Genomic DNA, 14561 nt, shown 5'->3' on the forward strand with positions numbered 1-14561 from the left:
AATATACAGATAAAGAGTTTAAAAGACAAAAGTAAACATCAAATTAAAAAAAAATTATTGTTAATATATTATTGCTAAAAATATTGTTAAATTTTTGTTCTAAATTAAATTTTTCAAGAATTGTAAATAAGTTGCTAAGGAAAGTTTTAATTTCAAATTAAATTTTTCAAAAATGTTTTAAGTAGTTGCTATGGAAAATTTATAAACGTTTAGACTAGCACAAGCGCTATTACTTATTAAATATTGTGCAGTAATAAGTGGCACTTTTCATACAAAATCCATACATAATCCATACAAATATGTTACCGTTTAGATTAACTAACACAAGCGCTATTATTTATTCGTTATTGTGCAATAATAAGTGCCACTTTTCATACAAAATCCATACATAATCCATACAAATATGTTCTTATTAGGTTCGATAATTGTAAGTGTGAATATAGTAAAGGACTTTAAAAGGAAAAGTAACAGAATGAGGTAGCTGAAGTATTTTAGCAGATCTTTTGCGTGAAGATATATTAAAGTATAGGCAGAAAGAAATTTTAAAACAACAACTAGTTTAAACAGCTAATGATCTTTAATTTAAATAATGAAAATTAAAGAAAAACAGAGCGAAAAGGGAGTAAAAAAATTTTGTATAACATGAGAAATGAAGAAAGATGCTCTAATATACTTTGAAGTTTAATAAAAACTTCATAGACATACTTTGATAAAATAATTTAATAATAAGTTAGGAATATAAAAAGAGAAAGAAAAAAGAATTTTTAAGAAATTAATTCACGAGGAAGGTTTAAACCAACTAATTTGAAATAAAACTCAATGAAAAAGTTGTGAAAAACCGAAATAAATAAATGCTTTGAAGAATAAGTTCTGGAGAAAAACTATTTTAATAATTAAAAAAAAAAAAAAGTTGTACTGCCGCTAAAAACAAAAAATTGAAAAAATTAAAAGTTTTTTTGTATATAAAAAAATTTAAAAATATTGTTATGTTTGTTATGTACAAAATTTATTTCCAATAATAAATTTAATAAATAATTGAATAATTTAAAAACAGTTTTGGTTTCAATTTTTAATCATAATTTTTATACAATTTTATTTTCTTTAAATTATTTAATATTTAAAACCACATGATTATTAATTTTTTTTATTAAAATGGTTTAATTTAATTTATTAAAATTTAAAGAAATATATATTTTTAATACAGATATCAAAAAAAAAAAAAAAATAAATAAAATATAAGAAAAAATATTAATTAACGCATTTTCGTAATATTAAAAATCTATGGAAACTAGTTCCCGCTCAGTTTTTATTGATAAAGTTACATGACTACGAAAATAAATCGAGACAAAATTGACTAACCCTCGCCATTACCAAGCGCAAATGGTGCTAAATAGTTTTTAACATATTCAAAATTAAATTAATATACTTCGCATTACAAAAAAAAAACAAAAAACAAATAAAAATAAATAAAAATTAAAAAAGAAAATAATTTTTAATTGAAAAACAAGAAATATTTTTTAAACGATATATAAGTACTTAAGTGAAAGCCTGATAATTTTCACGCCATAACGACAGAGTCGTCCTGCAGCATTTCACTGGAAATACACATTTCCACATTTAGTATATTTATTTAAGTAATCTAAAACAGGTAAGTTTATCTGAAAAAAATTTTAAATATATATATATGTATGTATGTTGTTGCGTTCATGATTGTAACTTGCAAATTGAAAGTAGCATCTCAAACTCTGAGATAGTTTTTAATTTCGTTTTTTCAAAATTACATTTTTCAATAGATAAAAAATTATAATAAAAAACTATTTATTACTCAAATATAATGTAAGTTAAAATCTTTTAAAAGTTTAGTAAAATAAAGCAAAATATTACAAAAATAATTATAATATATTTTGTCTAAATTTATTAAAAGCCTTAATTAAACTTTGATTCCATTAAGCGATGAAATTTATTTCTGATAGTGATAATGTGGAAAAGAATCTAAAACCCATAATGCATATAAGTTCCAACGCTAGTAAAGTTATTAAAAATAATCTTCCCTAGATCTTTTCATTAAGTTAAACCTTTAAATATGTTCATTTACGGAATATTAAATCTGACATATTTCAATATAGAAAGTAATCCTATTTAAAGTAAATGAATTTTTCTTTAAGAACTTAGAACTAAAAAAAATTATACACATATATGTATGTAGGCTGCATTATCCATATTTAGTTCTCTCCCGCATCTGTTATTTCCTTAGCAGAAGCTGTTAACCTACAACCTAAAATCTGTGGGTATCACCACGGTTGCCACTTGAAAATTTTTTTCTGTACCAAAATTGGTTTAAAAAGGTACCATTTCTGTAAAAAAAGATCCAAAATTTTTTTGGACCTTTTTGTTTTTTCGTTCTGTGTTTTTCATAGTATTATAAATGAACAAAATATAAAATAGTGCTAAGTTGCATTTATAAAAAAAATTAATTGGAAATATCCACAATAAAGTTGGGTCGTCAAAAAAAAGTACCAATTTTGGTACTAAAGTACCATAAGTGGCAACCGTGTCTGCGGGTATCACGAAAAGGTGACGTTAGGAATTGAGAGTAGGAGAGACTATCTGATATTAGCTTTATGTTTTTCGCAATCCCCACTCTTTTTGAGGTTTTTTGATTTCTAATAGTTCTAACAAATACAACATATAATCCACTAACATTAACACATAATAATTCCAAAAAAAAAATTTAATTATCTACCCTATGTCAGCTCAATTGATATATAATAATTTTAATACATAAAACGATAATTTCATTTTTTTATTTTGCATACGGTATGATTTGAAATCTTTTTCAAGACTGATATAAATATAATAATCCTCTTATCACAACTCACTCACATTTTTCTACGTGAAGTGATTTCAATTCTATTCTGTTGCAATTCTCTTTTTTACATTAAATTTGTTTAAACTTACATATTTCAAAATTCGAATTATATGTGTCACTATTTGTAAACCATTTGAGAATTATAATTTATCCAATATTTAAAATATTTAGCAAGCATTATAGCACACAACAGATGCATAATCTGAGCTAGTGGTGGCAATCTATTCACAATTTTAAACATATGGTCTTTATAAAAGAGTTTTTGAAAAATACTGAATTTTTTTTTATTAAATTGGACATTGATATGTCTACTTCATTGATATAACATAAGTATATGAAGCTATATGCTTCTAATTTAAATAAAATAGTTGGTTTAAAAGTATTTTATTTAAAAGAAATTCTACATAATTTTTTTTTAAACTGATTTGACATTATTTTTTTGTAACATTTTTAAAATATATCTTAGTTATTACGATACTAATTATAATGGTGTTTTTGAGCTATTAGCAATTATAGTTTTTTGGAGAAAATTATTGATTGAACATACCTAACTCCAAAGAAGAGAGATTTATAGAACTAATCCACTTTGTTCCAGTACTTTTGGAGATTACATGGTTATTGATAATAAATTGATTATGTCAGAAGATATGGTTAAAACCACATAAAGTTCTAATGTTTTTTGGTAAAAGTTCTTCGGTCAACTGAGTTTTATATGCCTTGAAATATGGTGTGATAAGATAGTTTAAGTATTTGAGAGTGATATCTAATTGATAGTTCTTAATTCATATTTACACTGCAGTTCACAACATCTTTATTACTAGCAGTACACGTACATTTTCGGTGAGTCTTAACATTATAAAACCTACCATTTGATTTGAGTTAAACTAATCAATAACTTTACATATAGTCGACTATTTTGTCCTTATATTTTGTGCTCAACCAAGAAATATATGAACTAAAATATCTTTTTATACTTTTTAATAGAATGCTAAATATGGCACGCTATATAAGTCGCCACCGTTTTTTATTTTGTTAGCCGCTTCCCTACTCCGAACTCAGTTCCTCCTATGATATTTAGGTAGGTTAGGTTGGAGTGGCGGTTTTCTCTCCGCACAAATAATGGCCCTTTGTGATACCACAGGAATAGCATTGGTTCAAACACAGATTAGAAGGTCAGTATACGACCAATGTCGAAAAAGCAACGACTCCCCTATTAGGTATAGGTAAACCAACCTGATAATTTTATGAATTTGGCTAAATCCTTAATATTACAGGATGACATCTCGGTAAGAGAAGGGGCCCCGAATATTTTTGATCTTCTCCTAGCTAAATATTGGCAGTGACAGATGATACAGAGCACAGTTTCCTGCTCATGCTTATAGCCATAGCCGCGATAAAAGTCATTATAGGGTAGACCGAGCCTCCAATAGGATTTTCGTTTGTTTAAGCGAAGTTTGCTGTTTTTATTTACGTTAAAAACTTTTAATCTCAATAATATTGTACTTATAGATATGTTCTGTAAGCAATTCAGTTTTGTTTGGATGGATTGGGTGGATCCAAAAATAGTACTTAGTCTCAATGTTTAAAGTTTGTTTCCAGTGGTGTGAAAAATTCTTGAAATGTAACAATTATTAGTTAATTATAAAAGTTGTTGACTTCGAGGATATTAGGATATTCGAGGATATTAGCCTTTTACTTTAATAAAAGAAAACTTAAAATGTCAAGATGTTTAAATATATCTTTTTTAGCATAAATTACATGTTGCTAATGTTAGAAATTCAAAAATAAGGTGCAAAGTTATTTTATCGTATATCTTTCGTGAAAGAATCTTACAATTTTACTCATCATTTGTTTTAATATCTTTTTAACTTAGCACAAGTTTTTTATTAGCTTTTTAAATTCATCATTGTTCTTCTATCAATTTTCCATTTTCCGCCTAAACTTCCTGTTTTTGGCTTTGTTGTATAATTGATCTTTAACCAACATTGAATAGTTGTAAACGTGCTACCTCCACTCTCTCTCACTCCTACTGAATGCATCATCATAATCATCGGTGCTGAGCAAGGCGAGTGAGGAACACGAATAAAAAAAGCTTGAATGATTTATGTGAAAACATTTACTGTTACGTCCCCGTTGTGCCAAAATACACCCACAAAATTAATGAGTCATTCATTTACAACGATTCCAACAAGCTGTGCCACTGCCGACAACGCTACCATCGCTGCCAGTGCTGCCACGGTAAATGGATTTTGCTGGTTTTGTTTTTTTTTTTTTGGGTGAAAAACGCCTGTTTGTATGCTAAAATATTTGCATAATAATGTTGAATGTTGAAGTGAACGTTATGTTCCAGGAATTCTTTATGCTCTTTAGGTTTGCTATAATAAAATCGGTAGATAGTGTGCAATAAAGTATATCAAGGTAGCTTGTTATTTTGGTAGGTTGATAGCGGGGGAACAGGTGTTTTTGCGCTGATTATGAAACGAAATTGAAATGAATTCAAGTAGTTTACAAATTTCTGCTTAAATAATTCCTACTTTTAATACTTTATATTTGAATTTGATAGTAATGATTTCATTAAAATATAACAACACAAAAAGTATTATCATTGTAGTATTTTTTTAAGCCACCCTTTATCATTATATCAACAACAGGTTGTTGCTCTGCTTTCAGATAATTTGACGTACGAGGATTCAATCGAAAATATTTATGTTTAAGTGTTGAGTAAGAATTTTGTTAATTTTATATTTTATTTTTTAGCAAAGCACTTAGATATGAAATTATATACCCTACCTTAACATTAGAATTCAAAACGAATAAAGAAAGTTTCTGGGGAGTTTAAAAGATCTGGTAAGTCTACCTTCATTATCTTTACTAGTGTAGTAAAGAAACAATTGTCGCTTTATCACTTTGTATGCAGTTCTGGGTAGTTAGTTTTATTCATCATTGCAACTCCTGTACAGTCGGCTTACATGCCCAAAAAAGTATCGGCGCAATAGCGCACTGCTCTATCACCACTCTGTTAAGGTTTTCTTTTATACGATACTAATTCCCTTTTTTTCAAAAAGATCAAAAAGATCCAAAACTAGTTCCTAATATTTATTTTATGGGCATACATATTTTGGAAACAAGGTCTTGTCAGCGTTATAATTCTCTAGCACATTCGCGAGATATATATTATAGTATCGTGTTAGTTACTTTCAAACATTAAAAATTAATCTATATTTTTAGTTGATAACCTAACCTTTCTAGGCTTCTTGAAGTTAATACAAATTAACTAATTTGTAGGTAGGAGGAAGACTGTCTTGGGACACCATTGGGTTGGTGATGAATTGGCAGAAAACCTCAAGCTAAATGAGCTGCTTGCATTAACAAAAGATGCAGTTATGTGAATGGAAGCGACACCAGCTTTAACTCAATAACGACATCCGAAAATCGAAAGACGAAAAAGGACCCAAGTAGTTTCGTGGTCTACTTCGGCTAATCCTTCACTTCAGTGGGGTTACTTGTTGGACAGTTTGCTGTCCTAACGTCCCATCATATATAACTAATTTGTAAACTATTTTATTATTATTCATATCTCAAATTTTGGTATCCATTTAAATAATATTTCATGCGCATTGTGTGTATTGTAGTGTTGAGAACCGATATTATTCTTATCACTACAGTCAGAGTAGTGTCACCTATAATTAGAAGTTCCGATGTAGTTAATTCATATTGTATATAAAAACTTAGTCTTTTTTATGGTTTATATTTTTGTTAGTTGACGTTGAATACTATAAGGAGTACATGTATGTGAGCTTATGTTCGGATTTATTTGACTACAACTGTTAGATGACCTAAGTAAGATCACAGCTGCGCCTTTAGGAGTCCCTCTTCTTGAGTATCTTGATCAGTTGCAAAACCTGACACTAAAGAGCATTTTGAGCTTCGCCAAATGTTACAGATGGTTTTAGGGCCAATAAGCGTAAGTTCATTCCCTAGGGATCACCGGTATAATCTAACCTAACTTAAGTAAGATTTGAGTCAAAAAAATTACCATACCAATTAATAATACTTTAGAATATATAAAAAATAAGTTGCAGAACTTAAATATAATTTATAGAAAAAAACAAAATAAATTTTTTAGTTTGCTAAGTTTTATATATATTTACATATATTTATTATGTTATATATATGAATACTAGGTTACGTTGAAGTGGCGGTCTTGTACACCCAAGCACAGTTAAGCTCAAACAATGATCCCTTGTGATGCCACGATATCTCAGATTAGATGAGACTAGGTAAATCTGGGTGCATATAAGACAAATTAGACCTATTAGCACCTATCAATATTAAATGATGGTAGACTTTTATATAGATTTTTTGTAGACATCAACTAGGGTGTCGATGATTTTTGTAAATGCAGGAACTGTTTAAATGTCCATTCCTGAAAAGTTTTCCAACTTTAGATTATATAAATCTGTATGCCTATAAGCTATAAATAGATCTATTGGTCTTTAACAATATCAGATGGTTCAAGATTTGTTAATGAATTTGTCGTACGCATCGGCTAGGCTAGGACGTCGGTGAGTTTTGTAAATGTAAGAAGTGCTTGAAGGTCTGTTCCTGAAACATCTTTTAACTTTAAAAATTGAGAAGCTTTAAGACATAATAGATTGTTCAGTCTTTTATATTTTTTATTCTTTGCATTTTTTTTTGAATTTGCTACTATTGATAATTTCTATCTTGTAAGTGCCTGTCGCTAATAGACTGTGGCCTGTTAACATACCTAGTATAATATATGCTTCTGCAATCAACTAATTAATATTTAAAAGCTTCATGGTGAAGCTCAATTATTTTATTCTCTTCCGTAGAGTAGGAAACTGAACTACACGTTTAAATTTAATTATTCAAAATAATGTTCAACTTCACTCCACTTGAGCTTAAGCTCTTTCCAATATTTCAAAAATTAAAATGTTTTACTATAAAATATTCTTATAATTTTTTTTTTTATATTTACATTAAAAATATTTATTTTACTTTCTTTCTTATATTTTGTTGTTTTTTTTTATCTAATTTAATTTTCAAATTACATTTCCGGAGTATGCGTGTTTTATCTCAGATTGGTGCGCTTGTATGTGCTCCTCACAGATTTGAACGTTGATTCGGTTACGGATTTGAAGCATCTCACTGGTATTGAATGATTTTTCTTTGATGAGTACAAAGATTGTTGCTGACGACGTTGCTTCGAATGATAATGATTACATTAATAATTACGTTGATGATGTATAAATTGTTTTTGCTGTTGCTTCATGCTTACATTGATAAGGGTTGGTTGAGGTTTAGGTGCTTTTTTCAACAGGAGTACGTTGCTGTTGTACGTTATCCTGTTTACAGGACTTTCGCCATAGCTACCATGAAAACTTTTGTTTACTCTTGTTATACACTTCCGAATGTTGTGTGCATATACGAGTAAGTATGTATGTGTGTAAGTAAATGCGAATGTGAGTTATTGAAACATTTTAACAATTTTCCACCAAACGAATTTATGTACTTCAACAATATGCAGTCATTAAAATAAATTTAAATTTTTTACTCAGAAATATTTGTAGTTAAGCACATGTGTTGCAAATATTTTAAATATTTCAATTATTATTACTATTTTTATTTATTTTTATTTTAATGTGTATTTTCAAATAACTAGTTAAGTTTATTTTTATTATCAGAAAAATTTATTTGATGTTTCTGAATCATGTAAGGTTACTAATGGAAATTGTTTTTTTAAATCAAAAAAAAAAAAAAAAAATAAATAAATATACACATAAATATTATTATAAAGTTTTATATGTATTGTATATATATTGTATATAAATACATGCATATGTAAGGTATTTCATTTTAAAGTTCAATAATTTCGAACGATAGATCCTCACTCCATATAGGTAGGAGTATGTATATTTGTTTATAAGTATATAAGTAGTGTGCTTCAGTGTAAAGTTCAATAATTCCTAGAGGTTATTTTTCACTCCAGACAAAATTCATTAGGTGTGAGAACAGATATGCTTCAATTTAGTAAATATATATGCGGGATGTTTCATTTTATAGTACAATCTTTTCGATAGGTAATTTGTCGATACACGAAACCATAAAATCTTTTGGAAAGGGGACATTCATGTTAAATATTAAGTGAGATACAGGATGTAAACAATAGATATAGTAAATTATGAATATACTAAAAATGTACCAAAAATTTTTTTTACAAATTCTAACATATATGAGATTTTCCGTAAATATTGAACCAAAAATTAAACTTGAATTGTTGTTGTTTCCAAACTTTTTAAGTAAAAAAAAATGACACTATTCTTATTTCTGGGGTGCTCCAATTTTACGACAAATTAAAGTAAAATCGTCTATTCTGTTACAACGTTTTTCATTATGTTATATGCCGTTCCCACTTTTCCAGTTAGATTACCAGAAATCGTGGTTTAAAGTTAACGCTTACTTGGTACCAATTGTTTGTGTTAGTGTAATTAATGTAAAAAGTAAATAAAACTTATACCTTGTTATCTGGAGAATTAAGTAGAAAAAGTTCCTCAGAATGGGCGGCTTTACTTAAATCCATTGTCAAATCGTTTGGCCCCTGAAATAAAAATCTTGTCAGCAAAATATATAATATATTTAATTATTATCTAGTCAGTGGTTTTATTTCGTTAAATGATTTGTCAGTATATGTTTGAACTGCCTCAAGTCTTATATAGCCTGTTTCGACATTTAGATCTATGTTGGTTTTATATAACTGCTACAATGTAAGCATTTCACCATATTTTTTACGAAGCGAATTAGTAGGAATCATTCATGTTTACATTTTTTCACTTAAATGTTAATACTGACTTTACTCGAAAGCCGCTACACTTCTCTGCCCCAGTTTTTTCGAGATTGTTCTCGGCCACCAGATTCTCAAGATGCGTCTGTGTATTATTTAATTGATTAAGCAAAAAAAAGAATTTAGAAGTATAAAAAAAATGGAATGGATATGTTTGATTCATATTATATGCCATACATTAATGAAAAGCCCACGAGATATTTATCACAATATATATTGTTCTATTGCACTCGATGGGGTCTGTTTTAAAAGCGATAAAATAAATAATGATTGATTAATCAATTTTTTTTAGTTTAATTTTTAGATAGCTACACATTGGAAACTATTTTTATAAACTTGATTTTTTTATTTAGTGTAAAGTTAAGTTTAAAGGAATTAGTTTAAAAGAATTCTGAACAGTCTTTAATATTTCTGTAAGATCAATGGTTTTGATATTATTTTTACATTCCGTTTTAAAAGCAATGTTTTAACTTTGATAGCTATGAAAAATATCAATGCATTTACTAATCGAAGCTTTGTAGTTATGTTTCCAGTTCTAGACCTTATTGTTACAATAAGGTGATGGATCATTTCTTAGAATCATTTGTTTACTATATCGCAGTCCACAATCATGGTCAAGTTTGACTGATAGAAGGATTAGAAGTTTTGTATCAGGTTACAATTGCATGGCTTTCAGTGTAAATTGGTTTCTAGCGCGTAATATCGATTAATAGATAATAATGCTGTATCAAAGAATTAATTAGATCTTAAGATTAGTGCGTTAGCTACATACTTATATCTGTAATTTTTTTGTAGGCTATCATGGTTTTTAATTTGAATGTGTTGATTTCTAGGACAAAATATCGATTAGTTAATGGACATTATTTTGCATTAGTAGTGTAGGTTAGATCTCAAGATGAATATGCCATTCGCATTTGTAAACTATCTTGATTTTTGAGTTTAGTGTGTTGATTTAAAGATTATTATATCTACTAATAGATAATACTCAGATATTGAAAATATCGTTGTTTTTTAACCATCTTGATTTTTGGTATGAATGTGTTGATTTATAGAAAATAATATCTATAATCTAGTTATTATAGATCTAGATACTGTTAGATGATAGTCTGGTACTAGTTGCTTAGTAGGGTAGGTAAGATGTCTAGATGAGCATTCATTCGCAACTATACATTTTATGAATAAATAAAAAGATATATATTTAATATATTATATTTATTAACTTAATATAGGTTTATTTATTGTTCCGAAATTTTTTATTAGTTTTTGTGTATATGGTATTTATGTTATCTTACTGTTTGCACTAACACTTTCTATGCACTTTGAAAAAGCGTTGATTTGATTTGGAAAATATTTTTTTTCTTGGTTTAACTACAAGGTAATCTTTTTCACTTCTTTAGTTGCTTGCCAATTATCTCTTCGATTTTCATTTAATCAAGTTTGCTCATAGTCCGATAAAGTTAATTGCCTGATAACAGGTTTTTGTGAACAATTTATAACCCGACCACGTTATCAAAGATTAAATTTATATATATGTATATTTTTTTTTTCTCTCTATGCATTGCTATGTATTATGCTCCTTATCTGCTAAAATTTGTAGTGTATGATTCAAAGTAAGGTAGTGTTTTTCTATATCTATATATATATGCTTACATATACATTAAGACCGAAAAGTTTTCGGAAATTCTCATTTAAAATTCGCGCGCTGTATATTTTTCGATATTTTAAGTTTATGTAGTTTGGCAGCACTGTCCTTAATTACTATGCCAAAAATGAGCGCGATCTGTCAGACAGTTCGTTTACGGCAGCTGTTGAAACCAGTTCACCTCAGTAGTGCGTTGCGAAAAAAACAATGGAAAAAAATATTGAACAAAGAGTTTGCATCAAATTTTGTGTTTCGAACGAAATTTCGTGTGCAGAATCGTTGCGAATGCTACAAAAGGCTTATGGGGAATCAGTTTTATCGAAAACTCAAGTTTATGAGTGGTACAAAGCCTTCCAGGACGGTCGTACGACCGTCGAAGACATTTCGCAACGCACTACTGAGGTGAACTGGTTTCAACAGCTGCCGTAAACGAACTGTCTGACAGATCGAGCTCATTTTTGGCATAGTAATTAAGGACAGTGCTGCCAAACTACATAAACTTAAAATATCGAAAAATATACAGCGCGCGAATTTTAAATGAGAATTTCCGAAAACTTTTCAGTCTTAATGTATATCTACATATACTCGTAAGTATATCTTCTTCATTTGTAAATTTATATATATATATATATATATATAAATATATAGAGTAGGTTATATATGTATATGTAAAATAAATAATTTTCTCAAAATAGCATTTTTGTACAATTAATATAAATATGTATGCGAAAATTTGCATACACACAATATTTAACTTGTTTATGTAGACTTGTATGGAGATACTTATAAGCATGTCTCTATGTATAGCATTTCAATCTAAATTGAAAATTTATAACAGATACGCGTATATATGTCAGTCAGTCAGTCAGTTAGCCAGATTGTGTAAATGCGCTAAAAACGCTCACATTTTCTATAAACACACTCAGCAGCATTCAAACAGAATTCGAATTCGTTTTGGCAACGTGGACGGACTCCGACGTGAAGACTTTCCTTCCTTCCAGTGCGGCTAAAGTAGCGCAAACTTATAATTAGATGAGGTGTTTATTATTAATCATAAAATGAAAACGTTTGCGATTTCGATTGCGATTGCGATTTCGTTCGCATTCAAAGTGATTTGATTTTTGTTTTTGTTGTTTGCATTTCATTTTCAAATACTAATCTCTAAAGTAAATTACAACAACAAGCCACTACAACAACAACGACAATCAAGAATTTAGCGAAAGCAAAAATATTTCAAATAATGCAATTTAAAGAGTTCAGAAGATACGAATTTCATTACCTGTTCAATCTGTGTAAATTGTATCTACAGCACTTCAAAATCATTCAAAAACAACTGTTTTGAAATCATTTTTAATTTCATTTTTTTTTGCTGCTTTTAAAAATAAATAAAAAAATTTAATTTTCAATTTCTATTTGAAAGACTTCTGTTAGTAATTGTCTTATCATACAAGCAATATTTGTATAAACAATACATTAAGACTGAAAAGTTTTCGGAAATTCTCATTTAAAATTCGCGCGCTGTATATTTTTCGATATTTTAAGTTTATGTAGTTTGGCAGCACTGTCCTTAATTACTATGCCAAAAATGAGCTCGATCTGTCAGACAGTTCGTTTACGGCAGCTGTTGAAACCAGTTCACCTCAGTAGTGCGTTGCGAAATGTCTTCGACGGTCGTACGACCGTCCTGGAAGGCTTTGTACCACTCATAAACTTGAGTTTTCGATAAAACTGATTCCCCATAAGCCTTTTGTAGCATTCGCAACGATTCTGCACACGAAATTTCGTTCGAAACACAAAATTTGATGCAAACTCTTTGTTCAATATTTTTTTCCATTGTTTTTTTCGCAACGCCCTACTGAGGTGAACTGGTTTCAACAGCTGCCGTAAACGAACTGTCTGACAGATCGCGCTCATTTTTGGCATAGTAATTAAGGACAGTGCTGCCAATACATAAACTTAAAATATCGAAAAATATACAGCGCGCGAATTTTAAATGAGAATTTCCGAAAACTTTTCGGTCTTAATGTATGTCAGATATATTTAAATATGAAATCGATCGATTTCATTTAGTTGATGAGTAAAAATGTATTCCAACTTCAAACAAAATATCAAACATAATTCCTTAACATTTTTTTAAAATCACTCGTTACAATTTTCTTTCTAAATTATAATATATGTTATAGCATTATACTTGTATAAAGAATCAAAGGCACTACTTTAACACTATGAGTTAAAGTAGTAATTGTCACTTAACATTAGTCGTAACCAATTAAAAAGTGATGGCCCTGACATCAATACTGAATAGATTACAATATTTACAGAAATTCAGTTTCCAGTGCAACATAGTATAATAGTACATAGTTCAACAAAACCACCAATAGTATGGCTTTTCTTTTACAACTAATACTTACCTTGCTATACATAATCAGGGAGAGGGAGAATCGTTTGCGACTGGTCTACTTGGAAGATTTCCTAGATCTTAGACAAACCAAAACACTGATCAAACCGTTACTTCTACAAAAACAAGCTTAAATTCTCTAAAGGTAATATAAGGTTGTTTATGGGTTTCACATTACGGGTTATTATGGTCTGAAATCTAACTTACATAAACATTAACATTAACAGATAACAGATAATAATTCGAAATGCAGATCATGCCTCAAAGATGAGGAAACAACTATGCATGTTCTTTATGACTGTGAAACTATAAAAACGCACAGAAAAAACTTAATTCATATGGACTTTTTGTCAAAAGGACTCTATTGACCCTATTGTGAATTTGGTACAATAGGACTCTTCTGTTTGTAGTACTGGCTGTTGTGCGATTTCACGACAATAATTTTAATAATAACATACCTTAATTTAGATTGCCTAGCTGCTTTAAATGATATCACTCCCATTTTCAGGGTAGACCTAAGGGCCATGTTATACAGACAATCATATGCCGAATTGTCACTTTACGTTCTTTTTGGTCATGATCAAAAGGCGTTTTATACAGAGAGTCATATCACAAGTGTGAGTTTCGTACATTTACTATTATTTTAATAACTTTTTTTGTACCTATATAAAAGATAATCTATATATATATATTATATAAATTATATTTAATATTTAATAAAGGATAATATAAAGGATAATCATTTTTGTAGGGATATAGATATATAAATAGATATAGACATATAGATATG

The 14561-nt window shown here is 28.7% G+C and overlaps 1 protein-coding gene across 1 annotated transcript in view; it reads left to right on the top strand.

Annotated features, from left to right (window-relative positions):
- The first annotated feature begins 1466 nt into the window (after positions 1–1466).
- Positions 1467–14561, top strand: part of LOC119678786 (cAMP-dependent protein kinase type II regulatory subunit) — a 113457-nt gene continuing 100362 nt past the window's right edge. Inside the window, exon 1 of the mRNA XM_038090843.1 lies at positions 1467–1648. The gene's annotated coding sequence lies outside the window, so the exon portion shown is untranslated. The remainder of the gene's footprint in view (positions 1649–14561) is intronic.

This window comes from Teleopsis dalmanni, chromosome 2, assembly GCF_002237135.1.
Source record: "Teleopsis dalmanni isolate 2A chromosome 2, ASM223713v2, whole genome shotgun sequence".
NCBI lineage: Eukaryota > Metazoa > Arthropoda > Insecta > Diptera > Diopsidae > Teleopsis > Teleopsis dalmanni.